General features: G+C 36.4%; 1 pseudogene; it reads left to right on the forward strand.

The window, feature by feature from the left end:
• Positions 1–1,897: 1,897 nt before the first annotated feature.
• Positions 1,898–3,608, forward strand: LOC109247174 (tubulin alpha-1C chain-like; annotated as a pseudogene).
• Positions 3,609–7,658: the final 4,050 nt, after the last annotated feature.

Below are 7,658 nucleotides of genomic sequence, written 5' to 3' on the forward strand. Positions count from 1 at the left end.
TGTTTTATAGACACTATAATAGTAAGCACAGTAAATACTTACCTGTTTTTGGTAGATTAGATTGCCATTGTTACCTGAATAACGTGGAAACGGCATTTACTGAGAGTTGGCTATGCTCTAGGTATTCTGCTAAAACTTTACTTATTATCTCACTGCTATGAAATATATCTTTATTTTATTATCCATCTTCATTTTAGAGATTAGGAGACTCAAGTTCATGAAATTTAATTAGTTTGCCTACTATCACACAGATAATAAATGCCTAAGCTGAGATTCCAGTACGCTACTTACAGATTACATCATATTGTTTTCATGTTTCTGGGTATATATGTGCGTGGAGGGAATAGCCTTTTATTTTAAATTACTTTTCTAGTAATATTACATGTATAAAAAATCTGTACAAGGAACACTTTTTGAGTGTTAAGCATGTTGTTGAATAAAGTTACCATTTTCTTATACCCTTGCTTGTAGTAAGTCCCGGCGAACATACTATCTCTCACACTCAGGCGATTGGAAAGGGAGATTGATGGTTGTAGGGATGAATTAAAAGATAATTTTGGAACCTGATCCCAGTTTGAGGAAGAAGAGGAGAGGTTAGGTTAATGCATTATAAAATATTGGATAAGAATACGAGTAGACAGACTGCTATCAAGCAGAGATAGGTAACACCAGGAGAGGAGGACTGGGAAGGTTACGAGACAAAATTTACCTTACTTTATTTTGGGCCAGTCCTGGCTCTACCCTCATGAAGTTCTTGGTCCTTGTTCTTGTCAGGATGGTTGGATATGGGGAGGGGAGTATAACTCCATCAGAGCAGGTATGCACAATGTAGTCTGTAGAGACCATAAGATTCTCAATGCACAGGATCATCTGCCATTTATTATGTGATTCTTCATCACCCACCAGACTGCCTGCTTCATATTAGATGGACAAGAAATCCTTGTTGAAATAAGTTGTTTCTTAAAACTAATGACTCACAAATAAGCTGACTATGTATTAGAAATTGTGCAAGGAGTATGTTATGGCTATGGTGAATTAACAGAAACTACCTGCCTCATGTTCAGTTGCATTTATGATGTGCATAGTAAGTGTGTAAGACTTCCATTTCTCAGCTCTGGACTTGGGCTGTTGCAAGATTACAATGATGGATCAGAAAACACAGTGCTGAACATCATCACTAGAAGGATGGGAGAATCAGAAATCTAGATAGCCAATGTAGGCTAATAAATTCCACATGGGAGGCAGTGATTTTGTTATAAGGGAGTGTTGAGATTATAAAATATAAGTGAGAAATTCCAAAATTTAAATCTAGAAATGTGGAAGCTAAATTTTTGTGATGGTCTTGAATTCAGATGCATTGAGAGGAAACAAAGTATACCCAGAGTTATAACATTTTCCTTGTGTAATATTTGTGTGATAGCTTCCTTGGAAAATATCTTAGAGTCCTTCTCTTAAGTATACACTTTTATCAACATTAAAGCAGAGCTCTCTTATTCTGGTTTATTTTCATGGTTAGGAAATGTCTTCTTTATTTAAACATTGATTAAGTTCTCACTTGTTATATTTATAGAACATTAGATTTTGACATTTTACATTACCATTTTATTAATTGGTTTATTGTATGTAAAGAAAATTGTTAGTAAGTCATACCCTAAGTAAATGTTTCCTTTAGCCTTTTGGGCTCTAGTTTTCTCATCTTAAAATTAATGTGACTCCTACTAGTCTTCTATGATTTGCGGAAGGAAAACCTTCCTACTTTTGATAACAGCAATGCACAATTGGATCATGATATCCTAAGGTGTTCTGTTGAATAATTCTTGTTGGTTAAACTAGGTTGTATTTTAACCCTAAATTATACTTGTACTAGAAATCGGGTGGGTCTTAACGTGGAAATTATATGGGAATCACCATCCTAGATTTATGTTTACCTAAAAACAACCTTCTGGGAAAGACTCATTTTGACAGAGAAGAGAATCCAGATGCTAGTATTTTATTTACAGTCAATGAAAGAGTCAGTGAAAATGTTGGTAAAAGAGATATGGTCTCTCAGATTAAGCTTTGTTTCTATCTTCATAGACTCATCCCTGAGTTTTAGCCTAAGGAATAACAACAAAATAGAGAGTTAAGAATTAACCTAAATGAATCTCCACCTTCTTAAATGCAGTAAGGCAACTCTGTTTTATTTTTATTTTATTTTTTTAATTTTTTTAACTTTAGCGTTTATTTTTGTTTTTTTTGTTTGTTTTTTGTTTTTTTCAATATATGAAATTCATTGTCAAATTGGTTTCCATACAACACCCAGTGCTCATCCCAAAAGGTGCCCTCTTCAATACCCATCACCCACCCTCCCCTCCCTCCCACCCCCCATCAACCCTCAGTTTGTTCTCAGTTTTTAAGAGTCTCTTATGCTTTGGCTCTCTCCCACTCTAACCTATTTATTTATTTATTTATTTATTTATTTATTTATTTATTTATTTAATTATTTTTTTTGAAATATGGCCCTTTGTAGCAACGTGGATGGAACTGGAGAGTGTTATGCTAAGTGAAATAAGCCATACAGAGAAAGACAGATACCATATGTTTTCACTCTTATGTGGATCCTGAGAAACTTAACAGAAACCCATGGGGGAGGGGAAGGGGAAAAAAAAGGTAACTGTTTCAGTGGAGGTTTTTCAATGTTATGAGACAGCCTTTTTGCAACTTCACAAAGCTCCTTATTGTCTGGGTGTCAGCAAACTCTTGGTGGTACAAGGAGCAGCAGAATATTTATGGACATCAACAAGACAGCCCCCCAGGTTTCCACTGCTGTAGTTGAGCCCTACAATTCCATCCTCACTACCCACACCACCCTGGAACTCTCCGTGCCTTCATGGTAGACAATGAGGTCATCTATGACATCTGTCATAGAAACTTTGATATTGAATGCCCAACCTACACTATCCTTAACCGCCTTGTTAGCCAGATTGTGTATCTCATCACTGCTTCCCTCAGATTTGATGGAACCTTGAATGTTGATTTGACAGAATTCCAGACCAACTTGGTGCCCTATCCTCACATCCACTTCCCTCTGGCCACATACGGCCCTACTTCTCTGCTGAGAAAGCCCACCACAAACAGCTTACTATAGCAGAGATCACTAATGCATGCTTTGAGCCAGCCGATCACATGGTGAAATGTGACCCTCACCATGGTAAATACATGGCTTGCTGCCTGTTGTACCATGGTGACGTGGTTCCCAAAGATGTCAGTCCTGCCACTGCCACTATCAAGACCAAGCATACCATCCAGTTTGTGGACTGGTGCCCCACTGGCTTCAGAGTTGGCATTAATTCCCTGCCTCCCACTGTGGTACCAGGTGGAGACCTGGCCAAAGTATAGTGAGGTGTAAGCATGCTGAGCAACACCACAGCCATTTGGTGAGGCCTGGGCTCACCTAGACCACAAGTTTGACCTGATATAGGCCAAACGTGCCTTTGTTCACTGGTATGTGAGTGAAGGCATGGAGGAAGGAGAGTTTTTTGAGGCCCATGAGGACATGGCTGCCCTTGAGAAGGATTATGAGGATGATGGATAGTACTGAGGGAGAGGATGAGTGTGAAGAGTATTAACTTGTCTGCTACAATTTTACTCTCCATTGCCTTGGGACTGTCTTATTTTTGTTCTGGAAGCTGTCCATCGTGGCCCCAACTTGTTAATAAAAGTAGTGTTTCTATGTAAAAACAAAACAAAACAAACAAACAAACAAACAAAACAAGAAAGCAAAAAACAAAGGGACATAAGGAGACTTGGGGAGGGAGATGTTGGCTATGTCCCTTCTCTTGATTGTGGTGATGTTATTATGGAAATCTGCATATGTCTATACCATCGGATTATACACATTAATATGTACATTTATTTGTATATAATTTATACCTATGGTAACCTTATGAGACTAAATAAGAAATGAAAGATGAAGGCTTTATATTGGGCTCTGTAGCAAATTACTATAAACAGGCAGCCTCAAACACTATTTATTAGCTCGTAGTTTTGTGGGTCAGGAGTTCAGGCATGGCATGATTGACATTTCTTCTTTAGGTCTTACAAGGTTGAAATTATGGTGTTGCTAGATGTGTTTTCATCTGGAGGTTGGGAGTTTTCTAAGCTCATATGGATATGGCAGACTTCATTTTTTTGCAGTGTGGTACTGAGATGCCCTTTCCTTGCTGGATATTAGTTGTGGGCTGTTACCAAGTCCCTAAGGCTACTCACATTCCTTGTCAGATAGCCCCCTAGGGTTCAAAGCCGGCAACAAAGAATCTCCCTTGACTCAAATCTCTCTTATGCTCAAATCTATGATTTCTAGAAGATCTTATTCTAAGAGCTCACCTGATTAAATAAAGCTCATCTAGGATAATTACCTATCTTAAGGTCAACTGTTTTGAGCCTTAACTGAATCTGTCAAAATCCCTTCACAGCAGCATCTAGATTAGTGTTGGTTTCAGTAGCTGGTAGAAAATATGTTATGCCAGGGACAGAGCATCTTTCAGTCATTTTACAAGACTCTGGAAAATACTATGCACAGGATTTACATATTTCAAGGTCTCTTTTGTTCTGGTCCCAACCTTTGTTCCTCTTCTTGCCTACCATTAGTCTACTATGTAAAGTAATTCCATCCAAACTTGTTGATTAATTGTCAATTTAAGAACACTTATGTTTTTGGGGTGCCTGGGTGGCTCAGTTGGTTAAGTGTCTTACTTCATCTCGGGTCCTGATCTCATGGTTTGTGGGTTCAAGCTCTATATCATGTTCTTCACTGACAATGCGGAGCCTGCTTGGGATTCTCTCTCTTTCTCTCTCTCACTCTTCTCTCTCTCTGCCCTTCCCTTACTTGTGCTTTCTCTCTCAAAATAAATAAATAAACTTAAAAAAAAAGAAAATGAAAAAAAGTGTCTATATAATAGTGTACATATAGACTACATAGAGAAACTATATATATTAATGAATTCAGATTTTTTATAGAACTGAATTCTGGAATTATAGAAAGGTGTTTTGGTCTGCAAGAAAAAGCCTAATTTGTTTTATTTTTCTTGGACTTTTTTATTTTCTGTTTTTCATGAATTCCAGCTCTAACTACTGTATAATTTTTCCTTTGCCATGTCCACCTAAAATGATCATTTATCGATTTTGTTGATCGATATGTGCCACTCATTTTTAGATTGTTGGCAATGTAGGGGAGGTATTTTCTGTAACAAGAAACTATTTTTCTGAAACAGAGGATTTTGAGGTCACTCACATGCTACCTATTAAGTAATCTGGTTCACACAAACGCCGCTTAATTAGAAGATCATTTTCAATAGAAGATTAAGGGGGCTCAGATTAGTTAAGTAAGTAAGACCTTAGAACATCTTCCTATTTAGGGCCAGCTGCGTGGCTCAGTTGGTTAAGCATCAGTCACACTTTGGCTCAGGTCATGATCTCAAGGTCCATGAGTTTGCACCCCTTGTCAGGCTCTGTGTGGACAGCTCAGAGCCTGGAGCCTGCTTCGGATTTTGTGTCTCCCTCTCTCTCTGCCCTCCCCCACTTGTGGTCTATCTCTCTTTCTCTCAAAAATAAAATAAAATCATAAAACAATTGTAGAACTTCTTCCTGTTTTAAGATTTTTCTTTGTTCTGATTTAGAAATACTTTGACTTTTTAATATTAACTAAAGCCATATACTTAAATGTTTAGCTGTTTGCATCTTAATTACTGAGCAAAACAGCAACAATTATGCATATTATTATAGGCATATAAAATTAATTTTTGTTGATTTAGTAAGTTTGTTGATTTGTTGTAGTTATCTTTGTCCTTTAGTCTGCAAATGGATTGCTGTTATAGCAGGATTCTTTGCTTATGGCTCTCCACTTATAATGGAAAGTACACCATGGAGTTAGACCTAGGTTTGCATCCTGGCCCCACAGGCAATCTGGGTAGGTTATATAATGTTTTTGAGCCCCACTTCATTTGAAAAAAAGGGAGATAATAAATATGTGTCAAGTGGTTACTATGAAGATTTATGAGATATTTTCAAAGCATATGGAACAAGTAAGTAATAAATTATTTGTTTGCCTCTTTTCTATCACGATTTTGTGAAAAAATACACATTTTATATTGAGTACTTATTACCTGTGGTAATAAGGAAAACATTATGTGTTGTCCCCCCTTAAAATAATATTGAAATAGAACATACTAATAACCTCCTCTGAAGGTTGGGCTGTAAAATTAGCAAAGAAGTCTTCTTTAAATCTCCTCAAAGATTTGGAAATGAGGTAGGGAGACTGGTTGACAATCCAATCTTGTGTTTGTACGTTAATGTTGGCAGATAAGCTAATATTGGCAAGGTAGTATCCCCTCCCATAGGAGACAAGGGAGAATACATTGACTTAGAAGATTACACATTGTTGTTTATTTCCTACTCAATTTTTTAGACTTGTCATAGGGACATAACCATGCTGGGTCTGTGATTATATTTCATTGAGAGTTTATACATTTTAAATATGGGGAAAACAATCAGACTTTGCATGCTTGGTCAATGTGAGTCTCCTCTATTAAAAAAAAAAGTGTCTATATAATAGTGTATGTATAGACTAGATATAGAGACCATATACATTAATATGGTCTCTAGATATAGAGACCATATACATTAATTAACTCAGATTTTTTTATAGAACTGAATTCTGGAATTATAGATAGGTGTGATGATGGAAGGAATGAGTGAGAAGGTGAGACTAAGGGGAAAACAAATTTGTTTTCGTATGCTGACATGTCACTATGTTGGAAAAACGACAACATTAATTTGATGCTTTTTATAGAGGAGAAATAAGGTTACCTGTTTGAAGAATTTTTTAGAAATCAGCTATGTGTTTTAAAACTTAAGTGTTTAAAAACTTTTTGTAACAGATATTTTAAAGTATGATTAATCATTAATGTGCTAGCACATAGCTAGAATTATGTACTGCTTTACCCGTGAGAGGCAGCCATCTGTGATAGAGCCATAGTTAGCTCTATGAGAGGCACTTTGGACAAAGGTGCAGTAAAGAGAGGTATTTGGGAAATCCAGAAAAACTGTTAAAAAGGAAATAGTATTATCATGCTGGTATGCTAACAGGGAGGGGGTTCTCTAATGAGAACAACATGGTGAACAAGAAGAATAGGACCAAGTTGAGTGAAAAACTGCCTTCAGAGATGTGACAAAGCTACAATGACTGTTTCTTACACAAATATATTTTTATAGACAAACCATGAACTATGCATTTAAAACAATTGAAATGGAAAGTTTCATTTAAGTCAACAAACATACGTATTGAATGGATACTATGTATTTTAACTATGCTACTTTATATTGATATATAATGAATAAAACATGATCTCCGTATTCTAGTGGTTCACAAGGGTAAAATATTTATCTGGTTTTAAAAATTGCAATATGTAATCATAAGATATAATAAAACATGATGATAGTGGCAAGGTCAGGGTGCTAGGAGATCGTGAAGAAATACTGGAGTACCTAACTTCTGGGACAGTGAAGGAAAGATTCACAAAAACATTATAACCATCGCTGAAATTTGAAAATAATTTAGAGTTCACAAGAGAGGTAAAGCAAAAAGGATAGATTATTTGGAGAATAATCTACCTGCAACA

This window comes from Panthera pardus, unplaced genomic scaffold (assembly GCF_024362965.1).
Source record: "Panthera pardus isolate Hobbes unplaced genomic scaffold, ASM2436296v1 HiC_scaffold_1, whole genome shotgun sequence".
In the NCBI taxonomy this organism is placed as follows: domain Eukaryota; kingdom Metazoa; phylum Chordata; class Mammalia; order Carnivora; family Felidae; genus Panthera; species Panthera pardus.